Raw genomic sequence first — 17,034 nt, 5'->3', positions numbered from 1 at the left:
TTTCAGCAGGCTTCCAGTGAACGACTACAACCTCACTGCAGATCGAAAAGCTCTGCTAAAAACTGTTCCAAGAAGTTTCCCGCGTTACCACTTCATGAGTAGATAATCCGATCGGTGCGCTTTCCATTGCAGTCAATGAAAGTGGATACCATGAAAATTGGTTGTCAGTATCTTTAAGCTGAACGCGATCTTGCTTTTTCTTTTAAGTCGCACGATTGCTTTCATATCGCAATCGATCACCGCAGCCCATCCGAACCTCGGGAACTGGTTCCTTACCGCGCTCTTTATTTATTGAGTGTCCGCGACATGACGCCCTTCTTTCCTCCCCTTTTCGAACTCTTCAGTGAGGGTCAGTATAAATCCCCCATTCACTATTTATATCTTCTTACTTTCTTTTGCGCCTGGAAATTATATAAAAGCCGATTCCTATTTACATGCATTTTGTCCACAGAAATGCCGGAATCTGACCGAACATCTATATAATCAACACTTTCATGAGAGGGAAGTAGTGTCATCTACCCAATTAGGAGTGGTTCATAGACACAAAGGAAACCGAATATGCCTTAGCTCAGATGGTAGAGCCGTTTGCGGGCTTCCTCAGAACTTACTTGCCATGATAAACAGCTGTTTTAAGAAACGCATTATTTTTTACTTAAATTTGAAATTCCGAACTCTTCAAATCAAAAAAGCGTAGTTAACTTCAGTCGCTTATATACGATGCAACCAGAGAGATACAGTGCTGAAGCATTGAGATGAAATTTCGTTACGATGAAGATAATATTCAAAAGGCAAAGAGAATGAAAATGAGCCTGAATGATGTAATGAATCTGTCATGGCATGGTGGACATAAATGTCTCATTAAAATCCCCTGACCAAGTTTGAGCACTGCAAACTATCAAGCTCGGAGCGTAGATCGCTCTTTGACGATCGTGCCTGCAAAGTAAGAAACAGCTGCGTTGAAAACGGCTGAAAATTCAAACAGAAGGCCGTGTGACCTTCCTCTCGACGTAGCTGCGCTTCGAGCGAGAGTCATAGGGGCCCAAGGCCACACGTACAGATGTATTTACGTAAGATGCACTCCTTGCAACGTCATGACCATGGCACGTGACTTTGGCTAACTACACCACACGAAACGCGCACTGCCGTCATTGAAGATGCGCCGCGCAGCAAGATGGGTAGAGAAGAGAAACAATTATGCAGAAGCACCGACGACGACTGTCAGTATAAGCGAGTAGCCCGAACAAAAGGACGAACGAGCGATCTAGCCGCAGTGATCCCCCCCCCCCGCAGCCCTTCCCCGCTGCTGTTGCCCATCGGCGCCTTCCTTCGCCTTGGCGGAGTTCCTTCGCGACAGCTGTGGAGAGTGAGCACTTTCACTTTTGAGCGCAGATCCGCCCTTTCCTGCGTTTCTCGTCGTTGTACCTCGGCTTAATTGAGCGAACGAGCACAGCGAAGGATGAAAGTGCGAAGCGCAGCAGGGGATGAAAGAGCGCGAGGAGAAAAGCTGACTAGGAGCGCGCAGAGGAACCATGATGTGGAAAGCGGAGGAAGAGGATATGGCGAAAGTGGGAGAAGAAAAACGTAGTGCCGCACAAGATAGGTTTTGCGATGGCGATGGGTACGAGATGGCGCCAGAGTAGCGCGCGTCATCTGCTCGCCGATGACGCCACGGATACCATGTATGGAAACAGCGCTGCGTGAGCAGGCACTGAATAAGGCAAATCTGAAATCGTTATGATCTGCTGGTCTCCAGGATCGCTAAAATGGCGAAGCGAATGCGCCATAGAGGCGCCGGTCCCGGGTCTGTGAATCGCGCCCACGCGCCGCCCACGCGCTCGCGATCTCCCGCATTAGCGAGGTCGTACGTGGTACCACACATCGCTCCACTTGCAACGTGCCGCACGAGACAAGTTTTCCATGCCAGCCAATATATCGCGAAATAAAAACATTTGCACCGCTGCGCTCAAATTACGCATTAGGTCGGTGACATTTTTGCTCTCCTCAGGCACGTACCCAGGGGGGGGCCCGGGGGGGCCCGGGCCCACCCCGAAATCAAGTGGCATACCCCCCCCCCCGCCCCTCCCCACCCACGCCACCACTCCTCACACATTTCTAAAGCGCCGCCAGATCAATGTTGAGACTTGGCAGCTATTAATCGGTCAGCATTACGCTGCCTTTTTCACTCCTTTTAGATGACGGTAGTTATAGGCATCTCTTGTAATGTGAAGGTCAGTTTTCTCACAGATTCCGCACGCGTGCGATTAACTCGAGATGCGTTCACTTGTCAACATCTATTCAACCATCACGCGCATAGCTGTTGCTTTTGTTAGTTCAACCTTCTTTGTTTAGGCTGATACTGGGACCAGGAGAGGGATGCGGCTGTTACTCAGCTGGTCTGTACTCTCGTGGAACGAGTTGCGGCCGGAGAAAACGCCAATTGCGTTTAACTTTTCCCTTTGCTTCATTATTTCCTTGAGTTACGGCTCGCCGCGAGGCTGTCAGATGCCCGCAACCATATACACGTGATATGTGTTAGATAAGGTGGGAAATAAAATAATGTGAAAGTGCGTCTATCATGATACCCTGCAATAACCCTTAAAACCATAAGCAAGATGACTGTCACCCGTCACCTCGTCTGTTTTTCCCTAATTGTATAACACTTTTCGTGCAAAATTGGCAGCAGGAAACAAAAATCGCAAGGAGTTGAGAAATGAAGCGATCTACTAAGGGAGCCAAGGCAACAACCAAACTGCAAGGAAAAGTGAATAATAAAAGTTAACCGTTGTTTATGAGAATATTTATGGATCAACATCTTTTTATTTAAAAAGGAAGTAGAGAAAACGCTGCCGGAAGTGGAGAACAATTACTTGCTTCGAATGACGCTTCTACAGTTAACGGTCGAACCGCCTCACGTAGCCACTTCTCTGCTGTGCTTATGTGGGTGTTTTTCTAACCTTTCGCGGTGAGTGCAGTACATCTAGAATCGCAGAGTCCTGCGCTCTACGCGGTTGTGTGGGACTGGCGGCCGCACAGCGTTACGCAATTCGCGGAGCTGTCAAAACTGATCAACAAGGCGAAAATAACTGATATTCGAAACTATAACATGAGAAAGACTGAAGAAGCCGTAAGAAATGAACGCAGCCTGAAATCAGTAAAAAAGAAACCTGGCTTGGGACAAACCATGATGTATACACTAAAAGATAATATCATCAGCAATCTTGAAGATATAGTAAAAGCAGCGGAAAATATCTAAGCTGACCTGTACAGTACTAAGAGGAGTCACGATACCTCACTTAGAAACAGTAATGAACAGGATACAGAAACTCCTATAACTAGCGATGAGGTCAGAAGGGCCCTGCAAGAAATGAAACGATGAAGAGCGGGAGGAGAAGGTGGAATAACAGTCCATTTATTCAAAGATGGAGGAAACATAATGCTTGGAAAACTGGCGGCTCTTTATACGAAGTGTCTATCGACTGCAAGGGACCCAGAAAACTGGAAGAATGCAGACATTATACTAATCCAAAAAAAGGAGACGTTAAAGAACTGAAAAATTATAGGACCATTAGCTTGCTCCCAGTATTATATAAAGTATTTACCAAAATAAACTCCAATAGGATAAGGGCTGGATTTGTCAACCAAGGGAACAGGCTGGCTTCAGAAAGAGATACTTTATAATGGATCACATCCATATCATCACTCAGTTTATCGCGAAATCTGCAGAGCACAATAAGCCTCTCTACGTGGCTTATATAGATTACGAAAAGGCATTTGATTCAGTAGAGATACCAGCAGTCATAGAGGCACTACGTAATCAAGGACTCCAGAACGCTCACGTAAAAAGCTTGGAAAATATTGCTACATGCGTGTGGTATTTGTTTGTTTTAACGAGGCGCGTGGGCGCCATCGCTCCAGAAAAGAGGAGGAAGAACGAGCTGGGCTCGCGCTGTGAATCTAACCGGTCAGCGCGCTGCAACCGTTGTTGTAAATGTAATCTGTAAATAGTTTCTCATCTTACTGACTTTTCCTCCGCGTAAGAATATCTACAGAGGTTCTACAGCTACCTTAATTCTACATAAGAAAAGCAGGGAGATACTTATAGAGAAAGGGGTCATACAGGGAGGCACAATTTCTCCAAAGCTGTTCACTGCGTGCTTAGAAAAATTCAAGCTATTAAACTGGAAAGGCTTAGGAGTAAAGATCAACGGCAAATATCTCAGCAACTTTCGGTTTGCCGATGACATTGTTCTATTCAACAACAGTGCAGACGAGTTACAACAAATGATTGGAGACCTTAACTGAGAGAGTGTCAGAGTGGGGTTGAATATTATTATGCAGAAGGTGAAGATAATGATAAATAGTCGGGCAAAGGAACAGGAGATCGGGATCTCCAATCGGCCACTAGAGACTGTGAAGGAGTTCGTTTACCTAGGTCAGTTAATCACAGGGAACCCTGATCATGCGAAGGAAATTCACAGAAGAATAAAAATAGGTTGGATCGCATACGGCAGACATTGCCAGCTCCTGACTGGAAGCTTACCATTAATATTGAAAAGTAAGGTGTGCACTCAGTGCATTTTGCCAGTACTGACATATGGGCCAGAGACGTGAGATCAAATTAAGAACCGCGCAAAGAGCGATCGAACGAAGATTGCTAGGCACAACGTTAAGAGAGAGGAAGAGAGGGGTTTGGATCAGAGAGCGAACGGGTATAGACGATATTCTAATTCACATCAAGAGGACAAAATGTAGCTGGGCAGGTCATGTAATGCGCCGGTTAGATAACCGTTGGACCATTAGGGTTACAGAATGGGTACCAAGAGAAGGGAAGCGCAGTAGAAGACGGTAGAAAACTATAGATGGTGCGATGAAATTAGGAAATTCGCGGGTGCTAATTGGAATCGGTTGGCGGCAGGACAGGGGTAATTGGAGGTCGCAGGGAGAGGCCTTCGTCCTGCAGTGGACATAAAACAGGATGATGATGATGATGATGGTGATGATGATGATGATGATGATGATGATGATGATGATGATGATGATGATGATGGAGGTGGTGGGCCCCCCCCGAAAAAATATCCTGGGTACGTGCCTGGCTCTCCTTGTCGTGTCAACGTCAACGCCGTCAGCGTTCGATGGAACGCTCGTCTGCGTCTCCGGTGTGTTCTTCGTGGTCGAGAATGCACTATCGATTCGAATTCGCCGCATGGTGACGATGCGGCCGACGCACACGCCCTTTCGCTCATCTTCCCGCACCGAATGAGCGAGCGAGCTAACGAGCGACAGTACATCGTTCCTTATTCCTGACGTACCCTCCCCGCCACTAGTTTAATGAGATCTCGCGCACGGCGCAACCTACTTCTCTCTCCACTTTAACCCCGCCCTTTGCAACTTCCCGGGAGCACGAACCCTTTCCCTCGGCGCGCACCCTCCCCTTGGGCAAGTCAGACCTCCGTCGTACCAATGACATACGGCAAAAACATCCGAAAGGGCCAAAGACATTTGTTCCCTCTAAAAAAAAATTTACAGATCAATGTGGAAATGGACGTTACGCGAAGCATTTGGAGGCCTCCGGTTATCTATTATTTCTTTCCGTACCGCAAAGCGATACCAGGTGGAGCAATGCGTTTGTGTATATTGAGTAGTTGTGTGTGAAGTAGAGCTGTGCACGGGCTCGGGCCGGCCCAAAAGCCCAGACCTGGCCCGGCCCGCGGGCCGGGCTCGGGTCATTTGAGATTCTCTCACTCAGGCCGGGCCCGGGCCAGGCCTTCTACGTCTCGGACGGACCGGTCGGGCTCCCCGATCTCGAGTGCGTACTTTATGCGAAAGTATGTTTTTCGTCTCGCATGTAGGTAGAGCAGGAAGTGCAATGTATTTATTCGTCAAAAATGGAATCTACAGGGACGGGAGAAAACTCCAAACGCTAACAAAAGGCAAACAAAAGCTAGCGGAGGCTCGGAATGTGTTTTCGGTTCTACCAAGTACCGACGCTTTGGAGAAGCCGCCGCTTGCAGGCGCCTCCCAGTAAAAAGGCTGAGAAGGGAAGCGTTTGGGAAGCGAATATAAGTCTGTGTACGGCGCACGCGTGCTCGCCTTTGCCATACATACAAATTAGCCAAGCGGCGGCGTATAGGGCGCTTTTCCAATGGGCAGTGGTATTGCTTCAACACTGGTCGGGGACAGAAGTCGACAGGAAGCACACGTCGTCACTGCCCATACTGGAAAGGTCACTGTTTTCTTTCAGCAGCCCCTTAGAAACGGATGAACCTTTTCAACTCGCCGCTGTCGGCACCCAAAAAAGGCGACGATCGGGTGTTTTGTGGCATTCTCAGGACGAGGCTTCACAAAGCTCCGAAAACGCGCACCAGGAAGCGCTTGCCTTATCTCTTGTTCGTCTTCCCGGTCGGAGCAAGTAGCTAGTTGCACGGCCCGACCTGCCCTCGCGCAGGTCGGGCCGGGCCCGGGCCGGGTCCTCAACCCGGCCTAGGGCCGAGCCGAGCCGGGCCGGGCGAACTCAGGCTTCTTTAGCGTCGGGCCGGGGGCGGGCTCAGAATTGCGGCCCGTGCACAGCTATAGTGTGAAGGTCGCGAGCGTACATGCTTCAAACGACAGCAGCACGACGACGATCCCGTTGAAGACGATCGTATGGCGGCAGCGGCATGATTACTGCGCCGGCCATTCGACGCGTGGCAATTGTTGGTTTCTACATGGTAGTGCACGAGCGTAAATGAGAGAAACGCAGTTTGTGAGGTCATCATCGACTACGTGCTATACAATCGTACGTATCTATGACTATGGCATGTGGTGTATGTAAGACGACGATTACATGCGTACTCCGGCGAAGCAATGTTAAACCATGATTAACTTGGGTGATCATGAAGTCCGTACAAACTCGCACTATTTCTACGTAGCATGCTATGAGAAAAGTACTGAGGAAAGTGGGCCAGTCACTGAGATATTTCAGTCTGACACGGCGATTCCGAGCGCGAGCTGTAGCAAGGACATAAGACGACGACGTAAGTAGCACGGAGCACCACGACCGAGCATTTCAACGAGTTGCCTGGCTTACGAACGAGATAAGTGTGTCTGCGATGGTGGCTTAATGGCATAAAACACACAGCTGTATTCCGGTGTGAGCGCCGCATGTAGAAACATTACTGCATATGAAACCTTTCTCATTTCAACAGGTTCAGCTCAGGTTTGGCTGTCATCCGAGGTATGTTGTAATTCCTATGGCATTTCCGCTTGAGGGTGCTGATGTGCATTGAATTTCCCCGGCAATAAAGACAGGAAAAGTGATTGTCTGGCCGACCTGGAGTATTGCGCGCTACTAATCTCCTCTTGCCAAGAGTTTTTCGTTTTTCAGCTCTCTCGAGTAGGTGAGGTGCCCTTGCACATGCATCACTCTACAGCTGTAAATTCGGAAATACGGAAATTCTTTCAACCCGTTGTCTGGTTCATCATGGCATATTCGCGGCTGTTATCATCAGGTCATGTTGTCCATGTTCACGGCCGTCCCGGTTGAGTTATGTTACAGTTCTGCCTCTCTTAAAGCATGATGACCGGGTGCCAAGTAAATAGCGCTAAGAAAATCGTACCGCGAAAATTGTAGGGGGACGAAAGCTAGCAAAGCATATCCTGTATTGGGATGTACACTTTTGCGGCACCCCCCGGCATAGGGAGTCACCTCTGATTATAATCGCCTGAGTGATACTGTAACAGAGTTCGAGGCTGTAGACATACAATAACAACACGTTGCACGTTTGTTACGTATCGACAATATTCAGACTTGACTCGCCTCCTATTTCGATTGTGGGCAGAGCTGTGGCAACGCCTATAGGCCCGTCGCCTTTCGTTATTGTGGTTATATTGAAGATCAAAGCTTAGTGATGACGCGCTAAGAAGTTTCCCAGTTGGCAAAATTTGTTGACACCTCCCAAGTAAACGCGAAAACTTGACACTCGTTGTCAACATCACGTACACCGTGTACACTCCAGTGCTATGCCACATATGAGCATGACGCTGGACAATACTTGCAGTACTTGCTGGCAGTAGAGCGATCGCAGAATGATAGCCCCCTCAATAATTTTTTATTTATTTATTTGAATACCTTCAGGGCCTATAGGGCGTTACAGAAGGGAGTGGTAACAATAAATAGAGAATAAAAAAACGCAAATCAAATATTGCGTAAGCGCAATATGAAGAAACTGGGTTCCGTAACGATACAATGGAGGCGGGCAAGTGGTTCCAGTCATTACAAGTTTGAGGAATTAGTGTTGGTTAGTGTGACAACGAGAAAAAAAACACTTTATAACGATGCTCAATACGAGATGATATGAAAGAGGGTGACAAAGTAATTCTTCCTTAAGACGAGGGTTATGGTAGTAAATTGTCAGGAGTGACAAGCGTAAAGAAAGAAAGAAGACGAGGAAGAAGGAGGGGAGCGAGCGCGTGCACGCGGTCGCTCCCCTCCAAGATCGCGGCTCCATGGAGCCGCGATCTTGGAGAAGGGGCGCGCGCAGAGAAGGACGTGGTGGCCGGGCGCAGCGTTCCAGGAGAAGACGGCCGGAGATCGCCTCTCTGGGTCCTGCCCCAGTTCCTAGGCGACACATCGACGTCCCGCCCGAGTACCAGCCTCGGCGAGCAGAAGTCCGACGTCCCTGGAACTACCGCTGGCACGGCACTACCTGCCAGGACACGTCAGCGTTTACGCCGCTGAACGTAGACGCGCGGAGGCTGGCTACAGCCAGTCACCGTCCCGTCCAGCCCGTCCAGAGAACTAAGCTGGGCCGGCGCGCACCGGGAGCGCCAGCCGGCACGAGCCCCGCTCTGCCGGAGCGCGACAGCTCCTCAGCGACCGTTCCTTCGTCACGTCGGCCGGGGCATCGGTGACGCCCGACACCAGCGACGACTGAAGACGACCAGATCGCATCGACGGACCACAGACCGGAGGACGCCGACATCCACACCGAACAGAACCGGCAATGTAAGCGCCCCTAATATAGCGTATAGACGATCGCCGCACGGACGTTAGTATACGCGGAAGTGCGTGCGTAAAGCTTAGGAAGGGAGGACGCATTCTGCGTGCAATAAGTGTCAAAAGTTACCGTGTGTTCCTGTAGTTAAAAGTCCATATTGAATGAATGTTACGTGTGCGCTGCATCGTGCGTTCGTGTGTTCCTTCTGCCCGCTCAAGCTAGCGTACCAGGCGTTAACCTATGCGTGACATAAATCTTATGAAATGAGGAGAGGCGTGCTATTTTCCTGCGTAAGGAGAGAGACGGAAGCCGTAATGTTATTTTCATAGATGAAACACTGGCAAGACGGGGGTAATTGGGGAAAAATGAAGCTTGCGCTACAGCTTCAAAGTGACTAACAAGACTTTCAGTAAATTTATTCCACACAACTGATGCGTATTCTAGTTTGGAACGAACAAATGTTTTATAAAGGAGGAGAGAAGGAGGGGCCTCTGAAAATTTACGGTGCAGGTACCCAAGCATGCGGTTAGCATTACTGACAATATAAATAGTGTGTGGTTGCCAAGACAGGTTCGAATTAATGTGGACCGCTAAGTATATGTAAGTACTCACTTCTTCGAGAGGGGAACCATTTATGTTATACTTACAAGCGTTAGTGGATATTTTACGATAAATCTTCATTAGTTTGCACTTCGTCGCGTTGAGTTTCATTTTACGTCTGTTACACCAATCAGAAATATTATCAAGGTCAGTGTGTAGTAGTGATGTGTCATTATCAGAAGAAATCACGCGAATTGTTAATTGTCTGCAAAAAGCCTAATAGAGTTATTAAAATTACGTAAATTGTTTATGTAAATTAGAAAAATAAGGGGCCCAAGGACAGAACCTTGGGGCACTCCTGAAAGGACAGGACTGAGGAGAATCGTAGCCATTAGCAGCTAAAAATTGCTGTCAGTTCAACAAAAAGTTTTTTATCCAAGCAAGAATGTTAGGGTCAAGATTTAGTTTACCGAGCTTACAATAAATTATTTCATGGGAGGTAAGGTCTAAAGCTTTAGAGAAATCTAAAAAATCAATCAATATATAATCCGTAGTCGAGGTACTAATAGTTCATTAGTAAATAATATAAATTGCGTTTCACAGCAGAATGTCTTCCTGAAACCTTTCTGACGAGATGTGAAAAAAGAATTACCTTCAGCAAAGTTAATCAGGGGAGAATAATGTTCAAAGATATTACACCTTCAAAGATTTTTCAATGGACAATATTCACTGATATTGGCCTATAAATTAGTGCAGAATGAGTGTCACCAGATTTAAACAATGGTACCACTTTCCCCACTTTCCATTCACAAGGCAGCGCAACAGAATTTGAAGTCTGAGCGAAAAGTGCGTACAAAAAATTTGACGAGTAAGCAACCATACTTTTGAAATTTTTGGCGTTTACACCATCGACGCCGCATGATGAAGAAACCTTTAAATTGTTAATAGGCCAACGAGACAATCGTAATCAATTACTACGAAACTACTGTAGGAAAGTTCGCGTCACATAATTGTGGCAGGCACTCAGCACTCTCATCTAAAAATGTATTTGAAAACACTTCGTTGAATACGCAACAACACTGAGAACGAGAAACGGTAACGTCACTGTCATCAGTTATTGACAATACATTTTCGCGTGACCCCTTAAAACAATCCCGAACTTTTAGGGGTCGTCTTTCAACAAAGAAGGTAAAGCAGTGCCAAAGAAAGCGTGCGTAGCGTCCTTAATCGCATATTTATATTTGCGGGCCATCTCTTGATATGCGGTCCAGTCACCGTGACCATTCCTGCAATTTTTCGGAAAAAGCGTTTCTTTTTTTGATCCTGAAGCCACTTTTAACGACCCCTCACCATGTCTGACCATTTTGAGATGCAAAACGCAGGTCATACATTGCGCAATAACAATCGCGTCTGCAAAGTATTACATCGCTAGGCGCTGCGGAATGATCTGAAATTTCAAACCGAATGCCGTTTTTCCTTCTCCTCGTGGCCGCCGCGCTCCAAGCCAGACGGTTACGTAATCGTGCCCCTGCGCCTACGTAATCGTGTCCGCAGTGTGATGTCGCTCGTGGTAACACATGACTTCGAGAATTATTCAAGACATCTGTTCTTTGTGCGATCTGTTGCTTGAATTGACGAATTCAAGTTTAGATAAATAATAAAACACACAAACGCGATGTGCACGTGTTCTTTTTTCGGTTTACTTCGCACCGATGCAAGAGAAACGTACTTCCGCTTCGTTTGCTTGTTCCCACGGTCCTGCGGTCACGTGTGCAGGTACCAAAACTATGCCATTTTGTACCGCGTTGCAGCGCGTGATCATGCTCTGCGATCCGTTTGTTCTGCCTCAGTATTTGTGTAGCACTGACTTGTGTTTCCTTGTGCACAGCGCGCAAAATCTTGCGTTGCGCGGACTAGACAACCGCTCGCGCGCGATGCCTTCGGCGGATGTGCCTAGCGCCGAATAAAAGCTAGGAGCAAAAGAAAAAAAATATATATGAAGGCGTCTTATCGTATGTTACGTATGTGTCACGGCGATCCTCGATGTCCAGTATTGGGAACGCAGGGAAGGAATTTCGCTTGCGTAGGGTAGACGGGGGTGAGTGGAGGGAGCGTTTTGCTTGGCACTGGAGCCCGCCTGCTGAAATCATGGGTTCACGGCGCTGAAATATTTCTATCTCGGCTATTAATTAGCCGATTTAAACAATTTTAATGGCAGAACGCTCCCTAGTGTACACTTAATAACTTCCAGCGTATAACCAAAATTTTCTATGGAGCCTGGTGAGGCGCCCTTTAAGGACACATTAAACCAATATGACCTTCGCTTGCGATGGATCACCCGCAGAGGTACATATTTGCTTGTTAGAAAGTTGACTTTCTTTTTAGACATTGACCGGCCTTCCTCAACAGTACGCTCATAAAAGCTGGGCATGCAGCCTTCCAAGAAGGCTGCATGCCCAGCTTGAGAAATAATTGAAAAGGTAATAACACAGCGGTCCCTCAGTCCTGGTAAAAAAAAAAAACAAGTGAATGCACGCGATCAGGAGGTGTTAAAATAAGATCAAGTACGTTAGTGCTGGACGAAGTAGTTCTCTTTGGAATAGTGACTAATCGAGTGAAGTTGAAATCACAGCATAACTTCCCGAAGGCGGCACTTTCATTTGAGCACTCTTTAAGAACAGGAAAAGGACCGGACCGGACAATGTTAGGCAAATTAGTCACCTAAAATAAATATAGGTGAGTGAGGGAACCTAACGATAATAGCATTCAAAGGGTAATGTAAATCAGAAGAAAACTTATACCCACCGTTAGGTGGCCAATAGCAAATGCAAAAAGAATACACCGCAGTGGTTAATGCCCACGCATGCGCAAGTAATTTCTAAAGGTGATTCGGTGGGAACATGATAAGAGGCAATGTGATCGGAAACAGCTATCAGAACGCCTCCTCCTGATCTACAGCCACGATCAAAGCGGCAAAACCTGAACACATTTTTACACTCAAATATTTCGCTATCACACACTTTGGACGATAACCATTTCTCCGTAAGTACGACGGTCCTCAGTACTACACGTGTCAATTAGATCAGAAAGGTCATCATCAATGCTCGCGTACGCTTTTTTCTGAATCAGCCCGTGACTCGAATGCTTTGTCAGGAAAACCATGAAAAATGAGATTCTCGCGTCGACACTGCGAGCATTGGAAAAAAGAAAACGTCACTAGATTGACTATTCGGCCTAAACGAAGGCTACGACAAACGAGTGTTACTTGAAGCAGGTGTGAACACGTCATGGCTCTGCGCAACCGGTGAACCACTGTTCGAAGATATAATACACACGCTATCGGTTCACGCGGCATACACATAGCACTTGTTTTTCAGAAACAACGTATTTTGGCGAATTAAATACGGTGCTCCGGTGTTTGCAAATTCCAGCAGCTTTTTGCGGGAGGTGCGTGTAGCAAGACAGAAGTCCTCATTAACACTAATACCGGTTGGTTTTATTTCTTGCGTGCTGAAAAAGTGGCCTCTTTGAGGTTAGCGCTTAAAACATCACAATAATTGGGCGGCACTTATTTGGTACGTATTTACCCAACCTATGTGAACGAACAATTGCTTAGTCAGACAGTTGTATGTTTACAGGGTGGACGATAGGAGCTCGCGTACGCTTTTTTCTGAATTAGCCCGTGACTCGGACGGTTTGTCAGGAAGACCGTGAAAAATGAGATTCTCGAGTCGTGACCTGTCTTCAAAGTAATCTAACCGACTAGAAAGGGTTGATGTTTCAGTGACCATACTGTAGTGGCAAGGGCTCTGTAATGTTTGGAATTGACTCGCTCTTTCATTCGACTGCCGTTAGTCTGCCATTTATCTCATTCAATTCTTTCTGCACATTTATCTGAATTTCTTTAACTTAATTAATTTGTGGCGTGGACCTCAGCATAATTTTTGTCCATTCTTTTGGTTAGCGTTTTCGACGAAGACAGTACGTCCCTACTGGCTGTATTGAACGCCGGGCTTTGGGTGGCGCGGCGTTCAATTTGACGTCACTACCTAATATTAAAAGTTTAAGTATATGTACGCACTCACAGAGAAGAGAAGGAAAGCGTAGCAGTGGGTGGCAGAAAGGTGGGCGGACGAGATTCAGAAGTTATCAGGGACAACATGGACACAATGAGCACATGACCGGGGTAGTTGGAGAAGCATGGGAGAAGCCTTTGGCCTGCAGTGGGCGTAACCAGGCTGGTGATGATGATGACGCATTCACAGTCAATGCAAGAAAGCACACTTGGGCACAGAGTAAGCGGCAAAGTGACATCGCATGTGCGTTTGCAGTTCAAAGAAGGATGGGGACCAACCTACTTCAGAAGAACAAACAATTGGCACGTCCGCATGCTGGCCGCCTTTCCATGCCCACTTGCGAAGCACGTCGAGAGTTGCAGATTTAAAGTCTGGCGGAAGCTTGACGCTGCTTGCGATGGGTTCTCTGTATACTAGAACACGTCAGCAGGACTACCGACACAGGGGTTCAATGGAAATCATGCGTTACTCGCTATTTCTTGTCTTTGTCTCTAGCTGCCGTGCAGTGGCTATATATATATATACATATATATATACATATATATATAGCCACATATATATAGACACACACACACATATATATATATACATATATACATATACATATATATATATGTATATGTATATATACATATACATATACATATATATATGTATATGTATATATGTGTATATATATATATATATATATATATATATATATATATATATATATATATATACATATATATATATATATACACATATATATATATATATATACATATATACATATATATATATATATATATATATATATATATATATATATATATATATATATATATATATATATATATATATATGTGGCCAGTGGCGTATCCGGAAATTTTGTTCGAGGAAGCTTTAGCTCGGGTGCTCCTATTTAAATACATGTAGAAGGGGAATTCATTTTTCCCTGCATCCACTTCACCAAATTTGAGGAGGTTTGTTGCATTTAAAAGAAAACGTTTAATTCTAGTGACTACTTGTGTCGAATTTTTCATTTAGGTGGTCAATTATTTATTAAAAATTGGCCAAATCGAAAATTTCGAGAAAACGAAACTATCAAGTTTAAAACTCCGTGACTCAACAATGAAAAGTGATATCACGATTCTGTGAATTGCATCTAATAGTACATCTACAGCGGACAAAATGGATATGTTACACATGAATCTAAAAAAATTTAGTATTGTGGAAATACGGCTTGTGCAGAACCCTTGTACACAACGTAACCATGTCACGTAAGATACAAATTGACATAGCAGACTTGTCCGCTTTGACTGTTATAATAGATGCCGTTTACAGAACCACAATGTCTGTTCTTCATGCATAGCTATTAGTTTGTAAACTTCGTGCTTCTATTTTTTCAAACTTTCGAATTTTTCAAAATATTTTGAACAAAATTCAGGCCCTAAATCGAAGTTGTGTTTCCAACAGAACTAGGATTTAACTTTCTTTCTCAAATGCAACGAATTTCAACAAAAGCGATTAGCAGGATTATCTAAGAAAAGCGCTTCTGCGTTTTACAAGTATTTGAATAGACCGCGTCGGATTGGGCCCGAGCTAAAGCTTCCTCTTAAACAATTTGTCAAGGGGTCAAATTCATGAATAATAACCGCATTGTCATTGCCAAAGATGCTGCAAACGAATTCTTGAACGCTACGCACAGTCAAAACAATAAAATACATATTTTCATAAAAGAATATACTCGTATGTGCCAAAAATTTTGCCCATAATAACTGATATCAATGCTTCCATATTTTTGTCTATTTAAGTAAAGAAAATATCACACGAACTTTAGAACTATATCAGTTCGAAACAAGGAAAGCAGTCCATGCCACTGATATGAAAAATTAAAAGGCAATGAACTGAACAAGTTGAGGACAAATAGGTTAACGAAACTTTGTCATTTAAGAACCGTGCTCACATTCTTGTATATATGCAATGGCCAGTGAAAAATCTCAATGACGCTGTAATTTGTTTTAATTTATTACGCAGGAGCAGCTGTCACCGGTCGTGTATCGTGAGTAATTGCACCGAAATCATAGTCGCAACAGAGGGCACGTATAAAAAGCAGGAATTCTGCAAGATATACGAGGGCAAGTCAAATGAATGTGAGCCAACAACGGGGTACTTTATTTAAAAGTAGTCTTCATGAGAATCTATACATTGGTCCCATTGACTAACGAGTCGCGTGATTCCCGTCTTATAAAACTCATTGGGTTGCTGCTTCAAAAAGTCTGTATCTGGTTACCTTGAGCTCTTTTTTCGGTTGCCCCAAAATGTAGAAGTCGCAAGGTGACAGGTCTGAGCTGTATGGCGAATGCTGCAGCGTTTCCCACTTGAACTTTGCCAGTTTTGTATTAACCACATAAGCGACGTGGGGACAGGCATTGTCGTGGAACAAGATGACCCCATTCGTCAATTTTCCATGTTGTTCGTTCTTGATTGCGACACACTGCCGTTCTGGCGTTTCACAATATCGGAAACAATTGATATAGCCTCTCAAGATTTAGCAAATTCTATAAGTAATGGACCCTGATGACCGAAAAAAAAAGTCAACAACACCTTTCCGGCGGAAATGATGGCCTTTGCGTTCTTTGGGCGTGGTAAATTCGAATGTTTCCACTGTAAGCTTTGCCGTCGTGTTTCAGGCTCGTAGTAGTGGCACCAAGGTTCGTCCCCGATCACAAATGCAAACAAGAAGTCGTCATAATCATTGTGATACCCGATCAGATGAGTCAAGGCAGCGCGAAACTTCTCCGTCTTCTCGCGATGGATCAAAATCATGGGGATCCATTGCGCACCAAAGAGCCGATAACCGAGAAGCTCATGAATTATGGCGTGAACCGAACCGTGACTGATGTTCAGACGGTCTGACAGTTCATCGATGCTTATCCTCCGTTCTTGTTTCATCAGCTCATGAACCTTTGAAATTGTGTGGGGGGTGATTGCACGATGGTTTTGGCCCGGTCTTGGAATGTCTTTACAACGTCCTTTAAACCGTTTGCTCCAACGCTTCAAAGTGGTCAATGAAATGTCGCGTTCAACGTAAACGGCAGCCATACGGCGATTAATTTCTGTTTTGGAAACACCTTTAGCTGTCAAAAACTTCGCGACACCGAGCTGTTCAACTTTTGAAGTGTCCATTATGTGACGCAACCATATTCAACCCAGTGTATGAGAGCATTAAAGAACAGATATCTTCACACCTGCGTGTTACTTTTGTAAATGAGACATGCCGTTCTCCTACGCGCATGCCTTGCAGATAATGAACCGAACCATTATTGCGCGGTTAGGGTAGGCGCACTTTCATTTGACTCGCCCTCGTACATTAGAAATGCAGATACAATGGGATATACAAATGCGAAAATACGGCTTGATAAAGGACAAGAAAGTGTCACTGGAAACAAAGTTCACTC

The 17,034-nt window shown here is 45.4% G+C and overlaps 1 protein-coding gene across 5 annotated transcripts in view; it reads left to right on the top strand.

Annotated features, from left to right (window-relative positions):
• LOC135919590 (uncharacterized) overlaps positions 1-17,034 on the top strand; it is a 109,183-nt gene that overhangs the window by 13,345 nt on the left and 78,804 nt on the right. For 2 of the 5 annotated variants that reach the window (XR_011507850.1, XR_010570010.2), the window contains exon 1: positions 8,547-8,983. The exons of the other annotated variants lie outside the window; for them this stretch is intronic. The gene's annotated coding sequence lies outside the window, so the exon portion shown is untranslated. Of the gene's footprint in view, positions 1-8,546; positions 8,984-17,034 lie in introns of those variants that run through there. 5 annotated transcript variants of the gene reach the window in all.

This window comes from Dermacentor albipictus, chromosome 8, assembly GCF_038994185.2.
Source record: "Dermacentor albipictus isolate Rhodes 1998 colony chromosome 8, USDA_Dalb.pri_finalv2, whole genome shotgun sequence".
Lineage (NCBI taxonomy): Eukaryota > Metazoa > Arthropoda > Arachnida > Ixodida > Ixodidae > Dermacentor > Dermacentor albipictus.
This window is presented reverse-complemented; position numbering and strand designations above follow the sequence as displayed.